Source organism: Castor canadensis, chromosome 3 (genome assembly GCF_047511655.1).
Source record: "Castor canadensis chromosome 3, mCasCan1.hap1v2, whole genome shotgun sequence".
Classification (NCBI taxonomy): Eukaryota; Metazoa; Chordata; class Mammalia; order Rodentia; family Castoridae; genus Castor; species Castor canadensis.
The window spans coordinates 192,317,582-192,344,687 of NC_133388.1; the positions used below are offsets into that span (position 1 = coordinate 192,317,582).

General features: G+C 38.1%; 1 protein-coding gene and 1 non-coding gene across 8 annotated transcripts in view; both read left to right on the top strand.

The window, feature by feature from the left end:
• The window catches only part of Khdrbs3 (KH RNA binding domain containing, signal transduction associated 3), a 177,467-nt gene that overhangs the window by 136,249 nt on the left and 14,112 nt on the right, over nt 1-27,106 (top strand). The window lies entirely within an intron of this gene.
• Nucleotides 25,830-25,965, top strand: LOC141422097 (small nucleolar RNA SNORA70). Its single transcript, XR_012446749.1, has one exon. It is a non-coding gene; the product is annotated as a small nucleolar RNA SNORA70 (small nucleolar RNA).

Below are 27,106 nucleotides of genomic sequence, written 5' to 3' on the forward strand. Positions count from 1 at the left end.
ACTTCCACAAGTGTATGGAAATATGGTAGTGGGTAAAAGCATGCTGGTGGTAATAAATAAATTCCACTGTCAGTTCACCCTTTAATGTTCTTGAGAATACATGGGATTTATCACTAAGGAATGTAGAATAATGGTAGTATATGAAAACAAAGTCCACCAGGGAGATGTACGACATCATTTGAATTTAGCCCTGCCATCTGCTTAACAGCATTGAGAAGGCGAAAGAGGCACTTCCGAACAGCCACTCACAGCGATGACAGATGCTCTGCAGAGTGAGCTCTGCAGACAAAGAGGTTGGTTACCAGCATGTGGATTGTGTGCTAGGGTTTCTAAAAAGTTTTGGTTTTGGTTTTTTATCAAACCCCAATTTTAAATCTCAGTGGAGAGCTTTACAGTCTGTAAGGTGAAGTTCTGCTCAGTACATCAGTGTTTTCTTTTTCTTATGTTTCATGTAGTCTTCAGATGGATTTTTATTGATCTGTAAAAGAATTTTCCTAACAAGTCTTACATACATAGTCTCTTTTGTTAGAAGAAAATAATGTAACTTTAAAAAAATAATTTCTGACTCTGAAAATTAGGTGGCATGATTTAGTTTAAAAAAAAGAAAAGAAAAATGTGACTATAAATCCATTCAAAACTGGATTTGAATCATAGCCCCTTTCATCACTTAGCTGTATGAGTTTGACCAGGTTACTTAATTTTTTTAGTCTTTTCTCATCTGTAAAATGATGACAGTAATACTTGACTTATAAAGTTGTGTTTACATGGGATAGAAGATGCAATGTACATAGCTGTAGTTTAATAAATTTGCAACAGTAACATGTAGTAGAAACCACACACTGTTCTAAGCCTTATAAAGGTAGATATTGTTACTACCTCGTTTTATAGATGAGGGAAGTGAGGAACGGATTAAGTGTTAGTGCAAGAGCTGGCATGTGAACCCAGACTCAAGCACTCTGCTACACTGCCTCTGTTTAACTGCTGTTGTTATGCACTTAGCTCTTGCATCTAGAAACTTAACACTCTTTTTCCCAGGAAGATTCCAACTAATAGAACCCCAACAAATAATGTGAATAAATTGCTGAATGTCATTTTTGATCCCCCTTTGTGAAATAAAACTTAGATTTTTATTTAAAACTTAATTTCAATTAGATTGTTTACAGTCCTAAAATATATTGGAAGCAAAAGGTTGAGGGCAGAGCTCAGAGTTACTTGTTGAGGGATGATCTATAGAGTGTTAGCACTTGAATTCTTCAAAATTATTTAAACTTCAATTATTGAACTCACAACTTTAGAAACTGAAATCATTCAGCTATGATGTGGAATGTATTTTTCATTCTTATTTGTCCTCCTAAAGAGATACTCCTTTGGGAAGGTAATTTATGAGTATACACCAGGAATCTTAAAAATATTTGCAGCCTATAAATCAATATTTACACAATAATTTCTAGAACTTATAATACTATAATGAGCATTTTACAGTAAGTAGATTTAAGAGCTCTTTAGAAAAGATAAGCAATTTCTGGTGGAGTCCAGGGAAAGAGCAGAGTAGGTAAAGAATTTAGTTTCACACTTAACCTACATGCAGACATTGATATGATTATTTAAAATGGGTAATGAGATTGGGGGGAAAGGTATTTCTGTTTGGAAGTATGTTGAATTTGGAATGACTGTGGAATTGTAACAATTACATTAAATAAATGATGTGCAAATATTTTACATACTATTAAGTCACTGCACAACTGGTAATCATTATTCTATCCCAATTTTTCCCATTAATTTTATTGTCATGGTTAAATTTTTATATCAGTTTTTTTAAAGTTAACTTGAGTTGTGGTTTTATTTTTAGCATTCTCTTTTGTTAGTGTCCTAAAGTATGTACACCCAGTATTTTTACATGGCTCATATCCAGGAAATCAGGATAGGATGCTTAATCCCACAAAGATATCAGACACGGTAGGGTGAAAATGTATGCACTGATAAACCAGAAAGATCTGAGCTCCCTACCTAGCAGCTGATTTGTGATATTTCATTAATCCTCAGTTTCCTTTCTACAAAATGGGAATGGTAAACAGCACCTACCTCACAGGGCAGATGTAAGGATTAAGTGAGAGAGTAAACCTAAACAGTTCAGGATAGAGGGTGGCACATGGCACTCAAAATTTTAATTGTGTCTTATTGTACCTAGATGTGTATCTGAGTGTTTGGGGTGATGACATGGCAGTGTGATCGCTAGCATCTTCCCCACCACCCCGTGAAAGATTGCTTCCACACTACCTGCTGTCTGGTCATTCTCCATGCAGAGTGTCACCAACCTGCAAGTTCAAATGCAATAATGATTTCTACTTCTACTTTTATAAAGTGAGATTGATAACAATAGTGACTGGCTAGCCCACAGGTTACTGTGAAGTTACATGAGTTCATATGCAGAAAGCATCTTGGTGCCTCACATGTTGTAAGGACCATTATGACTGTCATTAAAGTTGTATGAACTTATCTATCTACAACACTTGCAGCTAAATGTCTTAGATTCAGGATTTTGGAATTTTGGAAGATCATTGATACACATATCTATCATATGGTAATACAATTCCAGTGGAGATTATTTGTGCTTCTCCTGGATTGTGATTGCCCCTTGGATTATTACATATTTTGGTCAAGTAAAAATTGACAGCTGCTAGGCATTTTTCATTACTGTGACAAGATGCCTAAGATAATTAGCTAAAGGGAGGAAAGATTTATTTCGACTCCTGATTTCAGTCTTTGGCTGAGTTCATTATGTGTAGACCTGTGGCCTACAGAAGGCAGCTATCAGGCCTATGGCAAGCCAGAAACATGGCTGAACACCATGGCAAAGGAAAGCTGCTCACCTCATTGTAGCCAGGAAGCAGAGAGACAGGAAGGGAGCAGGGACAAGACAAGCCCTTCAAAGGCACGCACCTAGTGAACTAGTTGCACCAACATTTTTCACAAAAGTAAATTACTGACATTTCTGTAGTAGCTTCTATTTATTCATTTACCAAATAACTACTGAATGCCTACTTTATACCAAAATTTATCCAAAGTTCTTAAGAAGTAGTGGTGAACAAAATGCATGAAGATCCCTATCCTTATGCAGCTTAAATTCTAACATGTTAAACATGGTCACTTTCAGAAGAGAAGATTTGAAGCAGGGTTCAGAGTTTGTGTGGGAGCAATGGTCTGTGCAGTGCCCTCTGATGGGAGTGTCTCGTGTATTCTGTCATCTTAAAAGTTACAGTCTTCCATTTGGATTCATAATTTCAAATTCTTCTGAATAGAAAACTTTACATTTCCCTTTGTAATAAGGTACTCTTAAGCAATTTGGTATAAAAGATAACTTTTCAATAATATATTGTAATGATTTCCTATCTAAAACTAATACCAATATAATTGAAAGAGCTTACAAACTCAGAATGGAAGTTACAGGAGAATGTGGCCTGCACACTCTTATATGTTGCTCTGTAAGCAACTGTAGTAGGTTGAACAGTGCTTCTCAAAGGTGTCCACACCCTTGTCTCTAGTACCTGCACATATATTACCTTACATTGTAAAGTAGACCTTGCAGATGTGTTTAAGTAAGGTCTTGAGTTGGGTGAATTATCCTGGGATATCTGATGGGTTCCTTATAATCACAAGGAACCCTTAAAAGTGAGAGGAAGGCAGAAGAGTCAGAGAAGATGTGCTTTGGGGAAAAGCACAGAGGACACTGCTGGCTTTAAAGGTAGATGGAGGGGCACAGACAGATGCAGTTGACTGGGAGAGGTTAGAGAGTGCAGAGAAACAGATTCTTCCCTGGAGCCTTCAGAAGGGACTATGGTCCTTTCAATACCTTGATTTTTGAGGCTCATATCAGACTTCTGACCTACAAAACTGCATGATAAGTGATTTTGTTTAAATTGCTAAATTTGTGGTAATTTGTTACAGCAAAAATAGAAAATAAATACAGCAAATAACAGTCAGAAGAGATTCATGCTTTACAGTTATATTTTCTTAATTTCTGTGTTCTTTCTCATAAAACAAGCAACATTCAATTTAAAAATAGAAGGTAAGGAAGTATAACAAGAAAAAAATTGGCTGTTAGTTGCTGCCAAATGTTTATATGGTTGACCAGTAAGTAAGAGAGCACTGAGTGCTTGGTTCTTACTTTCTAATCCCACTCTGTCATAATAGGAAATGGATGATTCTGAGACTTGGATAGGAAATACACAAGATAAGCCTGTAACGACTTGTAGTGCCATAATCAAAATCTCCAAAATCACAATCCTCAAAGATTAAATCCCAAATGATGAAATCCTAAAAGCTAAAATCCCCAAAACCTAAGTCCCTCTGAGCAGGGCTCCATAAGAGCAATAGAAGTCCCAATTCTAGTTAAGGCATTAGTATGTTTTTGGTTGTTGCAGGATAGTTGTCATATTATTCAGTTGTGTATTGCTTCTGTCCATTCACACATTTTCTTCTTTATCAGAGAAGAAAAAATAGTGCATCCAAGCTCAGCCACCTTCTGACCCCAAGACACTTGCTGATATGTTGGTTCCTCCAGGGTTACAAAATATGTTAAAGAGTGAACTAGCCTTGCTTAGAGATTGGACTGTCGAAGAAGATAGACTTTTTACATTCACCACTAAGTCTGCGTCACTGTTGCTAATGGATGGCATTTTCATAGCTGTCCCAGTTGCTTCCCTGTTGATATAATTCATGCCCCCATTGTGTCCAAAAATTCTAGAACTTGTTCTCTCTTTGATTTAGTAATGGGTAGAGAAAAAAAAAACCCTGTAAACAATGTAATTTGAAATCACTTACTTGAAGATTTGGTGGACATTGCGGGGCAAAGTGGATTGTAGTTGAATCTCCAAACCATTTGATGGATTTGGAATTAGGTGCAATCAGCCTTTTAAAAATGAATTTCAAGATGTACAAATAGTTTAGTTTATACTTACAGCCCAGAATATTTGGTGGAAAATTCAGATGAATGGATTGACCACATGATAGGGCAAGTACAAAAACTTCAATTGACAAATGTGTTATTTGTCTTGCACTGACATTCCTTCCAGCTGACGAAATTCCAGGAGTTTTTAATGTAAAACTGAGATTACCTGAAAAACCAACACAATTTCTGATTGTTTGGTCAAAACTAATTATGTGCATGGTAGAATAAGAAGACACACAGCAATATCAGCAGTATTGATTCTACCACATTTGTGGTCTGTGTATGAGTGCATACACAATGAATTACTGTGTATCCAAAACAACTTAGAAGCATGGTAACAAAGATGAAAAAATGATACGGGTACTCATGTCAGTGTATGTTGAATCATAAAAGAATTTCTAAAAGAGCAAGGCCACATAGAAAGTAAGTGAGAATTACTCTGTAGGAGAGTGATCCCGTCAAGAAAAAAACGTGCTGGGTGTGGTTTTTCCCATCCGTAATCCCTGCACTCTGGAGGCAAAGGCAGGAGGGTCAGAGTTCCAGACCAGCCTAGGCTATAAATAACCTTTCAAGGAAGGGAGAGAGGAAAGGAAATTCATGATGCATGATTTCAAAATATGAAAGTCAGCCAACTCTTATGGAATTGCCCATAGTTTATTCCTATAAAATATACTTTGTCATATTTGAATTTCCTTCTAGAATTTTATTTTCTTTGCTTTTATTTTTTTAAGATTTTTCCCCAGCATTATTTATTTACAACTCAACTGTGCTATATATTTCATCCTCACATCATATCTAGTACAAAAGGCAGCAGTTGTATAGATCTGTAGGGAATTCTCATTTGTTTTATATATTTTTTGCAAATTATTCTGCAAAAGTGTAGTATGACAACATTGACTTCATGTGTAAGCATAGTGGGTGCTTTTAAAAATACTGAAACTTCCACAATAGATGACGAAATGTCCTTTTTGTATGTCTGTGTTTCTGAAAGGTAAAATTCCTCAAGCTCTTGCCTCTTTGGGTGACCTTACTTGTAGTGGTGACTCGTAGCAGTTTTTGATTCATTGTGTCAAAAGATTTAGATTGTCTGTCACAGTATTTCAAACAACCACAGTTACAAAATTGATTAAACAGTTACCAACCATAGTAATATACATTTAGACATTTGGCATTTTAACCTGCCTCCTTATGAATACAGTTCATCTGATCATAGCTTATATCTGAGTTTATGATGGCAAAATATGTATGTTATTACCTGTTTTCTGTAAAATGACCTATGAAATAGTATTCTGACATGTTTCTATATGCTTCTCAAATACACCCTCTTTTTAAAATGTAAATAAATGTATTTTAAATAATACTTTTATTTTTCCCACTGTTATATATTTAGAATTTGGGGATTTCAAGATTTTAGACTTTTGGGTTTTAAACTTTAAGAATTTTGATCTTTTAGGAACTCAACATTTGGAATTATGGGATTTGGAATTTGTGCCTTTTAGAATTGCAAAGCAAACCCTCTGACCAAAGTATAAAATAAATATCCACAAAATCCTACTGATACAGACAAGTAAGAGTATTAACAAGTCTCCCATGCAAAAAACTTCCAAATAATTTATTATTCCCTCAACAGCATCTACATAAATTATTTTGAATTCTTCCCACCTGCAAGAATTACAGCATTACCCCTTCCAAAGACTAGAGTTTTGAAAGCGGAATAAAGGCATAACTACTCTGGAGGACCTGACAAACACCATCTCAGCCAAATGGCCAGGGTTAACATCAGCAGTGACACATCATTTGGTGATGTACACTTGTGACATGATAGGGTGAAAACAGTACCTTCTCTTTACCCTGCCTCTAAAAAACCCATACATTTAGTTTAGTCATGAGAAAAAACATCATACAATACCAGATGAGAGATGGTCTACAAAATAACCAAGAAATACTCCTCAAAAACTGTCAGGATTATGAAGAACAAGGAAAGGCTGAGAAATTGTCGTAGTCCAAGGAGACATAATGCCATGTGGAGCCCTCGATGAGGTCCTGCAACAGAACAAAAGCCTCTGGATGATAACTAAAGAAACCTGGACAGATCTCATTTAAAAACATTACAGGGTGTGCCACAGATCACAACAGGTTAGATTACTAATGTTTGTAGAAAATCCCAAAATTCTTTTAAGAAACACATTATGAAATGACTTATGTGTCAAAGAAGAAATAGCAAGGAAAATTAGACGATATTTTGCTTACTGAGTAATGATGTAAGCATAAGATATCTGAATTTACAGGATGCAGCCAAGCTGTACTTAGAAGGAAATGTTTAGCATTAAACGCTTGTATGAGATAAGAAAGAAGCTATAAAATTAAGAGCCTACTCTTCTATCCTAAGAAGTTACCAAGGCAGAGCAAATTAAACTCAAAGTTTGTAGAAGAAAGAAAACAATAAAGATAAGACTAGAAATTAATGAAATACAAAGGTTACAAGAAAGAAACTCATTAAAACAAAATGATGGTTCTTTGAACAGATTGTTAAAATTGATAAACTGAGCAATACTAATCAAAAAAGAAAACAGAACTCAGATTATCAATGTTAGGAATTGAAGAGAGCCCATCACTGTAGATTCTCATACCCCCCCCCACAAAAAAAATGTGGGAGTGACTATTATGAACAGCTTTGTGGAAATCTAACCTAAAACTAGAAAAAATTGGCAAAGCTTAATTTATGAAAATTTAACACAAAAAGGAATAGAGCACCTGGACAGTTCAATATCCATTAATGAAATGGAATATATGAGAAAATTTTCCTCGCAAAGCAAATTCCAGGACAGATGGCTTTCCTAGTGCATCCAGTCAAGTTTTAAGCAGTGGCATCACTGTCACTCACTCTTTCTGGAAATGCCAGGGTGAGGCTGCATCCCACCTTTATTTATAAGGCTATCATACCCCAAATCAAAAAGACACAGGGAAAGAAAAAGCAAACAAACAGAAGAACCCCTACACACCAGGATCCCTTACGATCACAGATGTAAAACTCCCTTACCAAAATATCATATCAAGTATGGTAGTGTATGAAAAGTGTAATTTATTTTTAAGTAGAATTTACCTTATTGTTGAAAGGTTTATATAGCATGATAATTCACTGTTATGTAATTGCATGATCATTTCAGTAGATGTAGAAAAAAATTTGACAGTACTTAATGTGCATTGACAATTAATAACAAATAGAAATCTGAGAAAACTGGAAATATATGGCACTTTCCCTTAATTTGATAAAAAACTATAAAAATACAAAAATGATTTTTTTAAAAACCTGAAAGATCATATCATATTTACCTGAAATATTTAATGCTTTCCTACTAAGATTGGAAGTAGGCAAATTTGTCCAGACTGACTACTTTTATTCTCCATTGTACTAAAAAACCTAACCAGTATACCAAGGTGTGGAAAAACAAATTAGAGATCCCACATTGCAGAGGAAGATGGAGAATTCTTCATTTGCTCACAGATGGCAAGATTATATAATTGAAAATCCTATCAGATCTGCTAAAAATGACCAGAACTACTAAGTAAATATATTAGTTACATAACAAAAAACATCAGTATAACAATCATGTATTTCTACATGTTAGTAGTTAATACCTGAGAGAGAATCTTTGAAAGAGACCATGCTCATGCGTGCCTATGATTCCAGCTACTCAGGAGGCAGCAGCATGAGGATCTTGATTCCCATACCAGCCTGGGTATAATCTTGAGTGGTAGAGAGCTTGCCTAGCATGTATGAGGCCCTGAGTTCAACTCCTGGAACCGAGGAAGGAAGATGGGGAGGGAGGGAGGAACCATGTTAATAGCATTTAAAAATGCACTTAAAAAAAGCAGAAAATACTCGGGGATGATACGATCTTATTTTGGAACATTTGCATCCCTCCAGTTAGCTCACTCATACTTGTTTTAAATCTCTTTTTCTGGTTTTGCTTGTTAGCCTTAATCTTGTTTCCATGATTTTCTTTTTCTGGACATTTCATACAAATATAATCATGCCATGTATGATCTTGTACGTCAGACATTTTTCACATAGCATTACACATTTTAGATCAGTTCATATTATAATATGTATCACTGCTTCTTTCCTTTTTATTTCTGAGGGGATTCCACTCTGTGGGTATACCACATTCATTTATCAGTTTACTAGATGGTGGATATTGGAGTTGTTTCCATTCTTAGATGCTACTGTGAATATTTATGTGTAAGTTTTTATGTGGACTTATGTGTACATAACTAGGGATATGAAATGCTGGCTTAAATGATAAATTTATTTACTTTGTAAGAAACTGCCCAGTTGTTTTCCAAAGCGGGTATGCTATTTTGAATTCCCAGTGACAATATATGAAAATCCTTAGGGATAATTTTAACAAATGTATAGTTCTTCTGTACTGACCATGTTAATAGCATTTATAGGAAGTAGCAATGACTAAGTAAATGGAGATACCCCATGTTTCTTGACTACAGCATTCCATATTGTTAAAATGTCAGCTCCCCTCTCAGTTATCTGTGAAATCATTACATCCAAACCCCTGAAGGCTGCTTTTTATTGTTATCATTTTGGGGTTCTAAAATATTTGAAAATCCAGAGGACCTAAAAGAGCCAAAACAATCTTATTAAAAAGCAAATTGTAATACTCTGTTGACTTGCAGATGTATAAAGCCACAATAATCCAGATAGTAGGGTATTTTGAATGGATAGATTAAAAAGTAGATCAATGAATATCTGGAAATAGACCCACACATAATTACTTTCAGTTGGTGCCAAAACAGCTCAAATGGTCTTTTTATTAGATACAAGGGTTGGGGATGTAGCACAGTGGTAGAGCACTTGCCTAGCAAGCATGAGGTCCTTGGTTTGATCCATAGCACCGTGAATGAATGAATGTAGGAATGAATGAATAATACCATAGCAGGTATGTGTATAGCTGAGAAAATCTTTGACACTCTGCCACTATGTACACACCATTTGCAAATGTTGATTTGACCTAGTTTAATGAAGTAAATAATGGTAAAAGATTATTAAGCTCCTTTGAAAAAACTATAGATTATTGTTTACTTTTCAAAGAGGCTATGTAAAATACAAATCATAAAGGAAAAAACTTACAAATTTGATTTCATTAATATTATAAGCATCCCTGTCAAAAGTCATTAAAAATTAAATAGGTAAGCCACAAGCAAGATAAAAATGCTACCAACCTGTATATCTGACAGAGGACTTTTATCCAAACTATATAAAGAACTTCTATAACTCAATAAGAAAAGAATAATCAATAAAATTTTTTAAACAAGGAAAGCTTTTGAAGTGTGTATTCAAATGTCCAATAAGAACATGCAAAACTGTTCAACCTCATTACTCATCAAGGAAATGAAAGTACAGACTAAAATCTTAGTAGGATACTACTGTACATCATAGAATGGCTAAAATAAAAGCCAGTGACAGTAACAGCTGTTGCAATATTGTAGTTCAACTAGATTCCTTCCATTGTGTGAAACAGCACAACTGTAGAAATCTTTGCTGTTTTTTTTTCCTTAAGTTAAACTATATCCCTTATAGATCAGTAATTTCACATCTAATAATTTATCCAGTAGAAATGAGATATGTATAAAGAGGAAGCACTGTGTAACCACATCCAGAAGGAAACAGTGGAGAACGCCCATCAGCAGAAGAATGAACTGTGATGTGTGCATACAGTGGAATGTTACTCAGCCATAAAAATGAATGACATTGTAGTATCTGCATGTTATGAGTACAACTCCAAGGAAATTTTGAAGAAATTGTTCCTGCGTGCTCCATTGAGTAAGCTTTGGTTTAATAGGCATCTCTACTAAACTATCACGAGCTGACCATCTTATCAGGCAAACCAGCAGGAGGCACAGTAACGTGCAGTGCTCCATAAAGGGCCGTGGTGTGTGCTGATAATACCCACTTCTTCAGTGAGACTCTGGTCTGGAATACTTAACACAGAGCACATGAAGAGTCTGGACCGAAGTACCATGCTCAAGCATTTCAGATGATTTCCTGGTTCTTACAAGCTGGGATGTCCTCCAGTGTCCATTATGGTGCTGGTCCAAGCTAATGGCCTTCTGTTTCTAGGATGCTGGTCGCCTCCTTGCCACTTGCCCTTGCTCCACCCAAGCTCTTTTGTGTTGTTTGTCCATAATGCAGACAGAGTCATATTCCCCATAAAATCATATGCTTTAATAATCCCAAGCAATTTCCTTCATAAGTGCAAGCTTATATTTATGTGATTCTTAGATTAGTGTCTGTCATCTTTAAATCTGTTCACTCTCATATCTCCCAGTGCCTCTCAGTGTGCTGAAACATACAGTGCTCAGTAAATACACTCAGGGTAAATATGAAAAAATTCTACAGACGTAAAAAGTAGACTCTTACTTCATATCAGTGATTTTCAAAGTATAACAGCACTTGGGAGGCTGAAGCATATTTGCATATTTCCTTATTTTAATTGTGTGTTTCAAGCTACACCTCCATCCCCCAAGCCTATATAATTTAATATGCAAATTGAAGGAAGTTAGTGTGCTACAAAAATTCCAAAAACCATTTGCTCACCTAACTTTGTCTTGCAAGGATCCTGCCAATGTATGAAGCTTCTTTCATGTTTACTTACTTTGCAGGTGTAAATGTTGCTGAGCACCATTGGTGTTCCTTTTAAGAGTAATAGCTATCACACGCATCTTATTTATGAAAGGACACCTCAGTAAAACAGATGGGAGGATTGGCTATAAAAATAAATTCAAGATTAACAGATGATCCAATGGAATACTGTAAACTGACGTATAAAATGTAGATTGACCATTTCTGATGCTGTTGGAAGAGCCAGAGATTCCAGCACCAAGTCCTACCCAGTGCAGTGGGACTTGGATGGTCAAAGCTACAAATGTTGATACACAAGCTTGGCAAATCCAACCTCGATTTTCTTTCACCAAATGTTTTAATATTTGTTGTACTTGAGTACATATTTCATTTTTCTGAAACTCATCTTAGCAACCTTCCCAGCCTCCCCTTTTTTGGGAACTACTACTTTCTTACTTTTTTCCTACAAGGCTAGTCTGTGTGATGGCTCCGTGATTCTACCAAAATATCCTAGTAGGTAGTTTCAATACTTTGTGCAAAGAATTAGTATTAAAATTACATGACAGTGAGTGGAATTAAATAGTAATTTTAAGTCATCCATTGCCAGAAAAAATGTTATAATCAGTTAATCTTTTACCTTGTGTTGGTATGTTTTGATTTTGTATGTATGTATGCTTTTGTGGGGGTGTGGAGGTGTGTTTGTTTTAGAAATCTTAGTTCTAGTAATAATGTTTCTGAGAACTTAATTCTCTGTTGAAATTAACTAACAGCTACAGCAGCAATACTGAAGCTTACAATCAAAAGCCAAATCTGACCTTGAGTCAGAGTTCTGCCATTTGTTGTGTGACCTTGAGCAGCCACACAGTGACCCCTGTGAAGCCTTAGGTGTAATTGATAGGGTGGACGACAGTGTTCACCTTCTTGTTCGTTCAAGGCAATTATAAAATTGAAGAGTACTGTCCAATAAAAGGAAACTGTTACCATTTTTATTTTTTCTGGGCTTGTATCCCTATAGGTAAGTTCCTGAAGCTCTTCTGCAAGACTGACTGTTGACTCAATAAATTACGTGACATCAAAATTGTCCTTGGGAAAATTTTACTTGTTTAGAATGTAGTACTGCTTTACTATTACTAATAACAGTTGTCTTTGAATAAAAGCTTAATCTATACAGGCAACACATTATTTCCCTGGAAACTTACAATAGTCTTCAGAAAGATCCATCTTTAAAACAATTACCAGGGAGCAAATTGAATTAACTTTTCCTACTAAATTTACACGAGGAAGTGCTGAAACCTAGATTCTGGTGTTTAGTTGGCTCCAGCGTGTTTCTTGGTAACTTAGTTCTGTACCATCTTCTAAAATGGACACAATAAAATAGAGACCTCTGCTTTAAAATGAAGAGCTGAGTGAGTGAGGGACATACATGTGGTGTCACGGGGGCGTCACCGTACTGACACCAGCGTGTGTTCTGTGAAACGTGAGTGGAGCATCGCTGAGTCTTCTTTGTGTGGGCTAGTCAGGGGTGTTGGGAAGAAGAAAAGTCACAGCATGGACTGAGGGAGTGATTGTAAACCAAGCACTGTTTTCCTTTTATGCTGCTTTTTCTTGGAATCTAATAAAAATTCATGGGTTTTTTTTTTTAATTTATTTAAATTGTGTGGAAGCATCTGCAGCCTTCTGGGAGGAAGCCATCAGGGCAGCTGTTTTCTGTTCCTACAGTAGGAAAGCATGGCCAGAGGTCTCCATATGAGGAAAACAGAATGGCACTCAGTACTCCTTATTTCAGAATGCAGTGCTCTGTCTTTGAAGACTGAGGTAAACTCTTTTAACCATGAATTTGACTTTACTAGAAGTGCTTTTTTCTCTCTGCAGAGCATGGAAGCCACACCAGGCTAGAGTGACAACACTGTGGCTGCTAAGTGTCTAGGCTTCTTTTCTTTTTCATCCCAGTCATGATGGCTGATAAAGTTCCAACCACCAAGCTGGGCACCAGGCAGGAGAGAAGATGCAACTCCTGGATGTTCTGCCTTTTGTTATGATATTTTGTGGGAGCTTCCATCCTGGAGTTTTCCTTCTGTCTCAGTGACTATTTCATCTGCCAGAGTGGTTAAGAAATTGAGTTTGGGAGATAAATATATTATCCCCACCCCCTCCCCAGTCTTCTCAGGGATCTGTTGGTCAAAAAAGAAGGGTAAATAGCATGTTAAATAAGCAACCCATGCTTACTGGGTTTTCCCCTTAATATGTAAATTAGGGTTTTTTTCCCTTTCTTTCTTTCTTTTCTTTTACTGAAATATAGCAAAAAAATCCACACCCATCTGAAACAAGTAGTTCAGTGACCGTTTATGTATGCATACACCCATGAAACCGAGAGAAGAACATTTCCAGCACCTCAGAAGTCTCTCTGGCTTTGTCTTTTAGACTTTGATTATGAGTTCTCCTAATTCCAGTAATCTTCTTTGTCACCCTGAATGATAGGGCTGTTTTTTAAGTACCCAGACATATCTCTTACTAGAATGTAATGATTGATAGCTCAAATTGATGGTGGTGAAAAGCGGATGGAGTGGAAGTCAGAGTAACAAGGCTTGTTCCTGACTCCACGGCAGTTGAGCCACATATCTGCAGGTAAATCGTGTTATGTCTCTGATTAGCTGCTTTCTTATTACCAAGTCAGATTGAATGTTCTGTTTAGGATGCTTTTTTCTTTATCTTTGTCTGGCTTTTCTCTTAGTTGTCAATTTAGACTTTCCTTCTTCTAGGAAATCTTCCTGTATTCCCTAACACTGATTCTGTCACCCTACCTTTGAGTTTCTTCTGAACCCTGGTAGGAACGTCTCAGTCCATATTACTCCACTTGCCATTTCTATGTCTCTGACTTGTACATGAGGCTCAAGATATTTTATTGCAAAGAGCAAAGATGTGTTGAGCAAACACTGAAGGAAGAAGATAAATTGCTACTAAAATTAACTCACAAAGGATAGTGTAATAGGTGAGAGTTCCTGATTTCTTAAATAATAGAAAATGCTTTTCAACCTAAATTTATAAAATGGAGACAGAAGCTGTATTGTAAGTTTGTTTTAAAGAGAAAAGATAGTATGTGTAGAATACTTAGAACATTACAAAACTCATAAAAGGCACTGGATAAGTGGTATCTATTTTTAGGGCTATATTAAGTCCTTGCTTACGTCTGTCTCTCACGTGACCACGACATTCCAGAGCGCATGGTGTCTTCATTGCTTTCTGTGAGTAATCTATCTTCCTGCGTCTTCCTACACAGAAAGTGGTACTTTCAAACTCTGGAGAACAAAAGAAGAGGAAAAGAATTCAGAGTCTCTTCCAAGAGATTAAGTTTAAACATAAAGTAAGAACTTTCTAGCATGCCTGTTGGAGTGTGTTTTGTGACAGGTTATCCAGGCTTCGTCTCTAGAAGTCTTTGAAGATAATCATTGCAATCAGCTGATTAAGACAGGTCAGTCTGGAGATACCTGCCCCTTGATTCATCACGTACCAGTATGTTCCTGCACTTAGTAGTGGAGATGAAGTTTAGATGTGTTTCACAGTAGAGAAGGGAAAGATGAGCTGTAACAGACAAACTTGTGTCTCTGATTCTCTGGCAAACCTGTATTGCCATTTAAAATCTTTTTATTGGACAAAGTGATTGCTACATCTGAAATGAGGTTTCACAAACAATTACAATAGGGTTAAGAATAACAGTCACCATTTATTTTGTGCTAAATGACAGGACAGTGAAAAGTGCTTTGTATATGTGAACTCATTTAATTATTACTCATATGTCATCACCCTGTCGTATAAGACACAGGTGTGGTAATTACTATTAAGCAATAACTGTAATCCAGATATTTCATTAATTCATTCTTCTTTTCAGTGTTTTTACTGAGCATCTTTTATGTCTGAGACACTAATAGAAGTTAGAATGCAAAAGATTTATCTGTAATTTAAAAGATTACAGTGCTTTTAAAGGGAAGAACAGGACTCAAATCTAATTGAGTCTTTAATCCAAATACTGCTCCCTTAATCATTAGTTCTGTTGAGTATCCATGACAGTAATTGATTTCGTTCATAAGTACTTCCATATGCAGTCTTACCTGATCCTTCAGCAGCATGTGAAATGCGCAGAGAGTGAGACAGAGAGGCTTCTGTCTGAGGTGCAAAGGAGCCAGGGACTGACAGAAGTAGGCTTTCAGGATAATGTTGGGCTGTATGAGCCGATGTGCTCAGACATGGGGATGCCATGAGAACAGGTGCTCCAGCCATATTACACTAAGGTCCTCCTGTGAGGCTCTTGACAGCTCATAGCCATGAACCTACCCTGATGGCAACCGTGGAAGGATTTCCCAAAAGGTCTAGAGTGAGACCTTGGGAAGGTAACAGTAACAGTGAGGTCTGGTAGCTGCTATGGGGTAGCAGAGGGTGGCAACAACTTCAGCAGGGGATCTTCTGTTCCTGGACATGGGCAGCAGAGCAATGGGTCTGTGTAAGGTGGTGAGAGCAGCAAGAAGCGAGGCCATACCCAGCAAGTGTAGTGGCATGTTGGTTGGAGGTGGGAGGTGGAGTGTCTGGCACCACTGGATTAGGAAAGCTCCTTGCAGGAGTGCATCCTGCTGTCACCTGCAGAGTCCCCACAAAGTCCTGAAAGAGCCTGTGGAGCAGAGCCAGCCCTGCCTCCTGAGGAAGAACCCTAAGGTTGGGCTGCAGCAGCATTTCTGGTATCAGGAGACTCATGCCTGTGGGGATGTCGGAGCGGTCAGATGTTGGCACTCGGACAACATGAAACCTTTGTCTCAGAAATTAAGAGCCTGCTTTGCATTTACACAGATCTTTGTTCTCAGACTGGATACCTCACTTGGAGGACTTTTCTTAATCTATGAAAATCTTGGTTTTCTTCTAGCTTGTGAAAATGGGACAATAATATCTACCTCAAAGAATTATGAAATTTAATGTATATGTAGCATATTTACACACATGTATGTTTGTGTGTATATATGTACATACAGTACATCCCCTGTATCCACGGTTTCCCCTTCTGCATTTTTAGTTACCTTCTGTTCACCATGGTCTGAAAGTATTAAAGGAACAATTAATAAATTTAAATCACCTGTTGTTCTGAGTAGGGTGATGAAGTCTTGTATGGTTCTGCTTCGTTCTGCTCAGGACATGATCCATGCCTCTGTCCAGGCTGTCCACCTGCTCCTCGGTGGCTGTCTTGGTCATCAGATCTGCCGTCAGGTATCACAGTGCTCAAGTAACCCTGTTTTCCTGATTGAGGCCCCAAAGTGATGCTTGCAATTCAAATGTGCCAAAGAGAAAATTTAAAGTGCTTCCTTTGAGTGAAAAGGTGGAAGTTTTCAACTTAATGAGGAAAGAAAAGTTGTATATCAAGATTGCTAAAATCTACAGTAAGATAAATCATGAAATTGTGAAGAAGAAACTACTGGTTTTGCTGTTGCAGCCTGAACTGCAAAAGTTATGGCTACAGGGAATGATGATGCATGCCAAGTTAAAATAGAAGAGGCATTAAATAATAGGTTTTGCCAATATCTGCAGCTTCGAGCTTCCACTGGCGGTGCTAGCACCCATCCCTACAGTAAGCTGTATATGTGCATTTTCTCATCACAAAACTAAAAGCAAGTCACTGTGTCTGCCTCACCTCCTCCTGGTCTGCCTTTAACCTGACTATTTTGCCCTCACCTGTTACTGAAACCCTCTTTTCAGAGTCCTAGGGCAGTGGTTCAGGCTCTGCTTCCCACCGGGTCCTGTGTGAGCTCTTAGAGCAAGGAGTAGCCATGGTGGGCCTCAGACTGCTTTGATTCTAAATATTTAGAAATGTTGAATGGAAGAGAAAAATGAACATTTCTTCTGAAGTAATGATCAGACTTTTAGTAAAAGTACATTCACCTGAACGTACTTTTTTATAGAAGTGTGCAGAAATATAAACTGACACTAATGCCACAGTAAATTTTATATTTCATAGACCTTGGTTTTAAAAAATAAGGTGCCTATTAAATATTCAAACATAACCAATGGCATTTTTAACCACTAATTTATTAACAAGGGAAGGAAGGATCTGTTTTCTCATCTGTCATTTTAAAATTCTATTCCTGAAGCAAAAACAGGAGGTAAATATTGAGCCATAATTTTTAAAGACTTTATTTTGGGGGCTAGGAATATAGCTCAGTGTTAGGAGCACTTTGCCTAGCATGTCCAAGCCCCTGGGTTCCACCCCCAGCACTACCAAAACCAAACCAAACAAAAAACTGTAGAAGCAGTTTCAGATCCATAGCAAACTTAAAAGGAAATTGCAGAGAATCCCCTTATGCCTCCTGCCCTGCTATAACCTGCAATTTTTGTTACCTCCTAATTATCTGAATGGGGACCAGGAATAATTCTTCAAATTGCCTTTAAGCTCTGCTTTCCCACCTATTGTTTTTACAAAATCTCCTTTTATAGTTTAAGAAACATGCCTGTGTCTTCCCACCCTGTCAGCCTCATGACGGATGTTCTCCTGAGCAATATGTCTCACAGCCAGGTTAACAATATCAGCTCTGAAAGGTCTGCAATTTAGAAAATCAGACCTTCAGTTTTTATGGCCTGATAGGATAATTGAACCTTTCTGTCAGAGAGAGGGATTTCCTGATTAAACTATAAATTTGACCTAGCCTTTTAAATTGAAAATTATTTAAATAACCCAATTAAAGGCATACCTTGGAGATAGTGTGGGTTCTCTTCGAGACCACTGCCATATGCCGTAGTAAAGCAAACAATGCAGTAAGGCAAGTCATGTGTGTTTCTTTGGTTTCCCCGTGCACATAAAAGTCATGCTTGCATTGTACTACATAGTCTGTTAATTGTCAATAGCATGATGGCCAAAAAAGCCATGTGTATACCTTAATTAAAAATACTTTATGGCTAAAAACTGCTAATGGCCATCTGAGAAATCAGCGAGTTAAAATCTTTTTGTGCAGAGTCTTGCCTCTATTGCACTTGCTGAGCTGATCCAAGTAGTGGCTGTTGAAGGTGGGGGTGGCTGTGGCAATTTCTCAAAATCAGACAGCAACTCCTCATCTGTGGCAGCCATAGACTTATAAAAGTGGATTCCTTAAATAATGAGACTTGAAATCTTCATGACAGATTTCTCTGTAGTATGCAATGCTGTTAAATAGAATTTTACCCAAACTAGAATATCTTTAGAAATTGAAGTCAGCCCTCAACTTCTGCTGTAGCTCTCCCAGCTAAGTCCATATAATGTTCTAAATCCTTCACTGTCATTTCAACCATGATCACAGCACCTCCGCCAGCAGTAGATGCCATCTCAAAGAAGCACTTCCTTTGCTTTTCAGTAAGAAGCAGCTCCTCATCCATTAAAATTTCATCAAGAGATTACAGCAATTGAGTTACAGCTTCAGGTCCCACTTCCAATTCTAGTTCTCTTGCTACTTTCACCATATCTGCAGTTACTTCTACTTAAGTCCTGAACCCCTCAAGTTATGATCAAGGGCTGGAATCAACTTCTTTTAAATTCCTGTCAGTGTTGGTTTGTTGACCTCTTCCCATGAATCATGAATGTACTTAAGGGCATCTAAAATGGTGAATCTTTTCCAGAAGGTTTTCAGTTTACTTTGTCTATATCCACAAGAGGAATCCCTATCTGTTGCAGCTGTAGCCAAACAAAATGGATTCTTAAATAATTAGACTTGGAAGTTGAAATTATCCCTGATCCCCGGACTGTACATTGGATTAGCAGCAGGAAAACATTAATCTCATTGTGTATCTCTATCAGAGGGTCTTGGGTGACTAGGCATATTGTCAATGAGCAAGTATCTTCTGAAAGGAATCCTTTTTATGAGAAATAGGTCTCGAGATGGGCTTCAAAGATTCAGCAAACCATGTCGTAAACAGATTTGCTGTCATCCAGGTTTTATCATTCCACTTACAGAGTGCAGGCAGAGAAGATTTAGAATAATTCTTAAGGGCCCTTGGATGTTCAGAATAGTAGACAAGCACTGGCATCCACTAAAAGTTACCACCTCCATTAGCCCCTAAGTAGAGTCACTCTGTCCTTTGAAACTTTGATGCTAGGTACTAATTTCTCCTCTGTAGCTCTGAAGGTTCTTGATGGCATCTTCTTCTAATGTGAAGCTGTTACTTTTACATTGAAAATCCGTTTGCTGAAGCCACCTTATCTTCTGGATAACTTGCTGCACCTTCTGCATCATCACTTGCTTCTTCATCTTGCATTTTTATGTTCTGGGGATGAGTTTTCTTAAACTTCCTGAGCCAACCTCTGCTTCCTTCAGGCTTTTCTTCAGCAGTTTCCTTTCCCCTCTCAGCTAGGGCCGTGTTCTGCATTAGGCTTGGCTTAAGGGTAAGGGGATGTTATGATTGGTTCAATCTTCTATCTAGCCAACAAAAGCTTTTGCAGGTCAGCACTAAGGCTGTTTTGTTTTCCTGTCATGTGTTCACTGGAGTAGCACTTTTAGTGCCTTTTTCTTTTGTGTTAACAAGTTGACTCTTTGGTGAAAGAGGCCTAGTGGAAGGCCTGACCTTAGCAATCCACATGCATTGGTCACTAAGGTTAATCATTGTAGCTTTTGAGTTAAAGTGAGAGACCTATGACTCTTCACTTTAACTTACAGGCTGCTATGGGGTTGAGCTGTTTCTGATAATGTAATGTCTCGAGGAGTATGGAGGCCTAAAGAGGAGAGGAACCATCAGAATTAGGCACCACATTTATCCTATAGTCCTAGCTACTCAGGAGGCAGAGATCAGGAGGATCGGGGTTTGATGCCAATCCAGACAAATAGTTCATGAGACCCTATCTCAAAAAAACCCATCACAAAAAGTGACTGGTAGAGTGGCTCAAGGAGTGGGCCCTGAGTTCAAGCACCCAGTACTGCAAAAAAAAAAAAAAACTAGTTTTTTAGTGTATATGGTTTATAGCAGTATTTACCATATCAGAAATTAAAACAGAAACATTCAAAATATTTATTAACCATTAAATGTTTTAACAGTAATCAACCCGGTGCTTGTTAACATGAATCTGGTTTTATGAAAAAATTACTGGTTTTTCCTAAGAATTATGGCATCATGGATTCTCATATCTTCTTCTACATTCATTCGGATATGATACCTTGTTTTGGTTATAGTAATTGAAACAACTTACTTATAGTTGGAAAGGAGAAAATAGCCTTTTCAGATGGTTGTAAATATTATTTTTAATACCACATCAAAGCTTGAGAAATGGTAGTTTTTTATAGGTTAGTTGTAATGTGGGCTCTGAAACTTTATCAGTAAAGTTTTCATACTCTTACATTAAAATACCTTGGATTCTGTGACAAACAGGCATGCAGTCTTTGGAAAATACCAGTTCACTCACTGAGTCATGAATGTCTTCATGATGCTGTGACATATTTCATTATGCATTATCAAGATATTATATTTGTGATCACGAATCAATGCCAAAAGTCTTAAATCTTGGTTTGCTATCCAGTTAGAGTGGCAAATACCAGTTTTCCAAAAAGTACAGTTCTTTCACCCCAGTTTTATCAATGGTGGTGAATGCTCTCAGTTCCTTATAAATAGGCAGGCTCACTTGGCTCACTTTTGAGAAGATATCTGCCAAGTTCCAACACTGTGTGACCCCAGTTTGTTATTCCTTAAGTAGAAGTGATGTCGTGTGAAGAGCAGCTGGCTTGCCCAGGCCACACAGTTGCCCAGGTACTTCTCCCCAAGGACGCTGCAGTGGTCTTAGGGTCCCTCACTGCAAGAGGGCCTTTCCTGTCTTCACACAGCATCATGCAGAGGCATACTTCATAAGTGAAATTAATGGAATTAACAAATTTTACTACCTCATCGAGGACATTCTTAAGTAAAATGCCTTTGAAACAGACCCTGAAAAAACTGTAAGTGTGGTTTGATGCCACTTCCTTCATTCTTGGAAAAGCACCTACAGTTTTTACCCACATTATTTGGCGCACATGTCGGCACAGAGGAAAAGAAAGTAACATCTCAGTATTATTGTGAAGGAGAGTCCCAAAATGGCTCTGGGCCATTTTGCTGACTCAGTATTATCAGTGCTATGGGATAGAGATGGGTCAGTGATGAATCCAGTGACCTGTCTACAGCACTTTAACCCTTGTGTAGTTTTCCACCTTCCACCTCCAGCAACTCAAGGGCAGAAATGGCTTATTCACCTGCCTGTCACATGGTAAGCACTCTGCAAATGCCAAGTATTCATGCATCAAAACTGGCCCTTCAGCTTCTGAATTCTCTGATGAAGAGATACAAAGATCAACACCCATGCTTTTTCACTTGATCACATTTAACAAAACACAGACATAAAGAAATTGAAGTTATTACCCTCTTTTCCCAGAGTAGGACACAGTGGCCCTAGTGGTCCACTAGGTCTCCCCTCTCCCCCGTAGGAGCTCAGGTATCAGAAAAGGCCAAAAGGTGGCACAGCCCAAGTCAGGTGACTGGACTTAGACTGTAACTCTTCTTCCATCCAGGTACAACCTGATTTTGTAACTTTTTTATTCAATGTCCTCCTGAGAAAATATTATTAAGTGTTATGAAAGAACTATTAGATAAGTAAGGCTCATATTGAAAGCAGATTGGAATATTTTCAGCTGTGTACCTTGAGGGAATTTCAAATTTTCAGTTATCTATGATAATGGGAAAATAAGTGTCTCAAAACTTCATTGTAAATATTGCTTTTCATTTATTCTGCTTTATCTATAGAAATTCTTAATGGTTAGTATAAGAATTAAAGCTTCCCAAGTAGAATAGAAATAGTAGGCAGGGCAGACAGTCAAGATATATCACCTGGGTTATGTATGTTAAGTCCTTCAATATCCTCTGTCATATAATAAGAATTTACTAAGTGTTAGATAAAATATTAATTGTAACTGAGTACAGATAAGATTCTCCTGAAAGGGACAGATATAAATAATTAGGAATAAATCAACTCTTTTGAATTAAAATAGACAGAATGTAGTAATTTGACTTCTGAAGGGGATTCACTATCCCTGAACCCCAAAGTTGTCACAGCCACAGTAACAAAGCATTATCATTACAGACTCTTCATTGAAAGATGGACAAGGTTTCTAGCCCGGATGTTCATATTAGCATGTTATTATCTCTGTTTTCAGAATGCTTCTGTATGCTACATGTAAGTACTATAGAGAACAGATATGAATTAGATGAGCTTCCCATCTTATGCCTTGTTTCTTGCCTATGAAATTAAATAATATGCCTACTTCAGACAGACATTTTGAGAATTAAAAGATTACCTAAATACATTTTAACCTAAAAAGGATGTTGGGGGATGGGGTATATGACTGGGGTTTGAACTCAGGACTTTGGGCAAAGCAGGTGTCCTAACACTTGAGCCACACCTCCAGTCCATTTTCTCTGTTTACTTTGGAGATGTGTTCTCATCTCCTGGGCTGGCCTGGGCTGGCCTCAAACCGATCCTCCTGATTTCAGCCTCCCAAGCAACTAGGATTATAGGTATGAGCCACTGGCACCCAATTACAAAGGAGTTTTTAAAAGAAAGGATGAGGGAGTCAAGAGAAGGGACTAAGAACATACACCTGCCTCAGTCACCTCTTCTTCTTAAAATCCCTTGGAGTATCAGAAATAAAGTTTTGAAAGATTCCTGAGGAAGAGGAAGCAGATGAAACCAGATCTATGAAGAAAAAATTTAAAATCCTGCAAACCCCCATTCAGGAGAAAGGTACTACAGAGAGAGGGACTGAAGGAAAATAAGACCTCATATTGGTGGCTGTGAATAAGGTGTACTGAGCAGCTCTGGTTTTATCTTCTCCTGAGCCAAGAGCTGCCTATAGACCTGCAAGGCTGACCTCATCTCTAGTGCTCGGTAGTGCAGAGGGGATAGTGTTTCTGCCCAGATCAAAGTGATGACAGTGCAAGGCCAAACTTCACTTAGAACCACCGCCACCCTGGGGAACCAGAAGCCCCCAAATAGAGCATAGATTACTTGTACAACATACTCATTAGTGCACTCTGACCCTTGTCCATAATTACCAAAAGAAAGCATTTCAGATAAGAAGCAATATCCAGACATGCAAACCAAGAACTCCCAGAAGCAAGAATTACCACATATCCAAAATTTACAAACCATTTAAGAAACATCAGATTCAGCATTAAAAACAAAAAACACCCAGCACCTTGAGTGAACAAATCTCACAGAAATCAGTTATAAAGGAAACAATCAAATCTCCAGATAGACGAGAAGACATGGCCTCCTTAAATGCCAAGCCAGTTAGGGAGTTAGGAATTAACAGTTAATACATGGCTAAGCAGTGCCGCTAGAAAAGAAGGCACAAAGCCTAAGAGATGTTGAAATTTAGATGCCTAAATTTCAGAAGCAGCCAAACTGGAGTTACCGTGGTAGGCGTGGGAGGGAAAGCTAGTTAAAGGGAGGAAAGATTTTTCTTTTTAAAAAAGAAAAAAATATCCGTAAGCTAAAAAGAGTTAGTGTATTATTAATGACATTAAAATAGAGTAGCATGTGCCAAAGGAGACGTGGATGTGGCAAGTCTTACACCAAGGATAAAGGAAGAGGAGAAAAGAGAAAACAGTGCTGTGAATGAACTGCCTTTCTCAGATTTCTGGTCTGAAGGATAAACTCCAAACTCTTTAGCACTAGTGATAAGGAGAAGTGGCCTGGTGCAGGTATCAGACAGACCTGGGTCCTCTCAGAGACATCCTTGGAAAGTTCCCTTAATCTCTGATAGTTTCATGTTTCTTATATAAAAAGGTGCTAGAAAAATATCCACTCATAGAATTGCTATGAGGTTAAATGAGAAGTTTTATATATAGGATATATAAAACTGTATTTTAATTACTAAGAAAATTATAGATTAGCTATATAATTATAGTTTAGCTTGCAGTGCCTTCTATATACTTAGGTGAATTAGTAATTTTCCTTCCGGAAGACTTCATGAAATACTTTGCAGTATGACTCCATTCACTTCTGCTTTCTTCCTCTTTCAGTTCCTCCCCTACTCATGGTCACCTTCATTAAACAGTCCTCTCCCTCACACCTTCCCACCTCACGACAAGATCAGGTATTAGGGTATACTCTCGTGTATATCTTACACCTGTCTGTCTTCACTGGCTTCTTGAGAGCAGAGCTCACACCTTGTTTGTTTCTGCTTTTCCATTTTCAGCACAAAGTCTTGCACATTGTAAGAACCCAGCAGTGTTTATTGAGTACATGACAGCACACAGCACTTGGATTCAGACTTCATATTCTTTCAAGTCTCTTCAATGTCCAGAAAGTAACAGTTCTGAGTTCTTCCATCTCATGCCTTTAGAATTGAAGGAGGAGGAGATGCCTTATGTCCAATTTTACCCACTAATAGCTTTGTGTCTTTTATAAATTGGGCATAGATTTTCAGCAATTATGTTGTAATTCTTTTAGTTAATGTGTTAAACAAATATTTAGTGTGTGTATCTACTGTGTCCTAGGCATTGTTTTAAGAGAATTGAGATATATCAGTGAATAAAACAGACACAGACCATCCCTTGTAGATCTTATGTTCTCATTCAGCTGAGAAGAGGTGGAGAAAAGCATAATAAGCTCTAAATGGTGTGTTGACAGAGTGGCAAATGCTGTAGAGCAGGGATGAAGTGGTTCAGGGCAGCCTATCAAAGTGGGGAATTGCAGTTTTCTGAGCAACCTTGTAGAGGTAGTTCCTGTGATACTTAATTGAAGCAGGCTTGAGAAAGATGAAGTAGCCATACAGATATTTGTATGTAAGAGTGTTCCAGCCAAAAGGGACAGCCAGTGACAAGACTGCCTTCAGACTTTCTTTCCTTAGCAAGTGGGATAGGTCTGCTGTGGACTAAAATGTAGAAGGCTTGGTGTAGCAGACTGAGGAATTGGCTTTGTTAAGTTTGAGTTGTCTGCTAGACTTAGAAGTGAGATGTGGAAAGACAATTGACACATGAATGTAAACCTTAGGAGAAATGTCTAGAAAGAAGGGGTAAACTTGGGAAGTTTTGCTTTTCAGATTTAATATAAAACCAAGAAACCAGATAAAATCACTGAGGGATTTATATAAAGAGGAATGGCACTGGAGGTGTGGCTCAAGTGGTGCCTTTCTAGCAAAGCCCTGAGTTCAAACCCCACTACTGCCCCCCCAAAAAAAAATGAAAAGAAAGAAAAAAGATTAAGAAGTCCAGAGAAACTCCAACTTTAAGGGATCTGAGAATCAGAATTCCTCTCCTCATGGGGACTCTGTGTGCAGTGATTGCAAACAGCAGCCTGCTTTGTCGTGCTTGTAGCCTGTTGTTTGTAGGGGTTGCTCCATAAGGGACCTTGGTGACAGTTTTCTAGGGGATGTCTCTTATCTCACGCTTTCCCCAATCTAGGCTCCAGACAGGCAATGCGGGATACCTTTGGGAAGCCTTGGGGCACAGTTGCTAGGGTTCACATAGCAAACATGATTAACAGATAATCTGCACCAAGCTACAGAGAAAGGACCACGCCTACGCCTGAGTTCAGTTTCCTGGCCTCCAGAAGATCCACATCTCAGAGAAGTAGGGCTTTTACTGAGTTTGATGCAGATGAATTTGAAGACATGGTAGCTGAGAAGCAGCTCCTCCCTGATGTCTGTGAGGGATGCATTCCTAATCATTGTACCCTGGATAAGTGGTGGGCCCTGCACTTTTGAGGCCTTCCCACTGTGCTGCTCCCTCCTTAATCACCTTAATTGTGCTCAACAATAAATCCTCTTGTCCACCTTGTAAAAGAAAGGTCTAAGAGAAGAGAAGTAGTTGACAGGTTGACTGATAAGAAGAAACCATTGAGGTAGAAAGGAAACCAAGAAGTACGTTTTCCTGGAAGCCAAGAATATCAAGAAAGGAAGGATTGACCAACTACATTACGTAATTACGACAGGTCACATAATCTGAAAACTAACAATTGTCTGCCGAATTCAGCAATGTTAAGGGTTCATTGGTTAACCTTGAGAAGGGATGAACAGGTTAAGGGGAATGACAAGGATGATTGCAATGGATCTGAAAGAATAGTTAGTGTAACAATAGAAACTAAAAGAGAGGAAATGGTAGCAAGTGGAATGTATGAAAGTGAAAGTTTAAGTTTTTATTAATGACAAGAACCTAGGGTATGCCATGGGAGTAAATGGATAAGGTCAGATCAGTGGGTAAGAGAGACCTGCTGGTGTGAGATCACCTACTTATACTCCCAGACCCCCATTTTGCAGGCTTGGGATGCTGCTGGGAGACTCACCACTAGGTGTTTGCACAGAGGAGTGAGGCCTGTTGGTCTCAAGGTGGCAGAGCTGTAGATGTGTTGGGGCAGGGAGGGTTAGTGAAGGGAAGGCTCACTTTTCCCCTAGACCCACAAACTTTGGGAGATAAAGAAGAGCCTAGAAAGGGCTGCCAGGGGAGAATTCTCATTAGTGGTGACTCAACTTTCCACTGGACAAGAAGATTTTAAAGAGATTGAG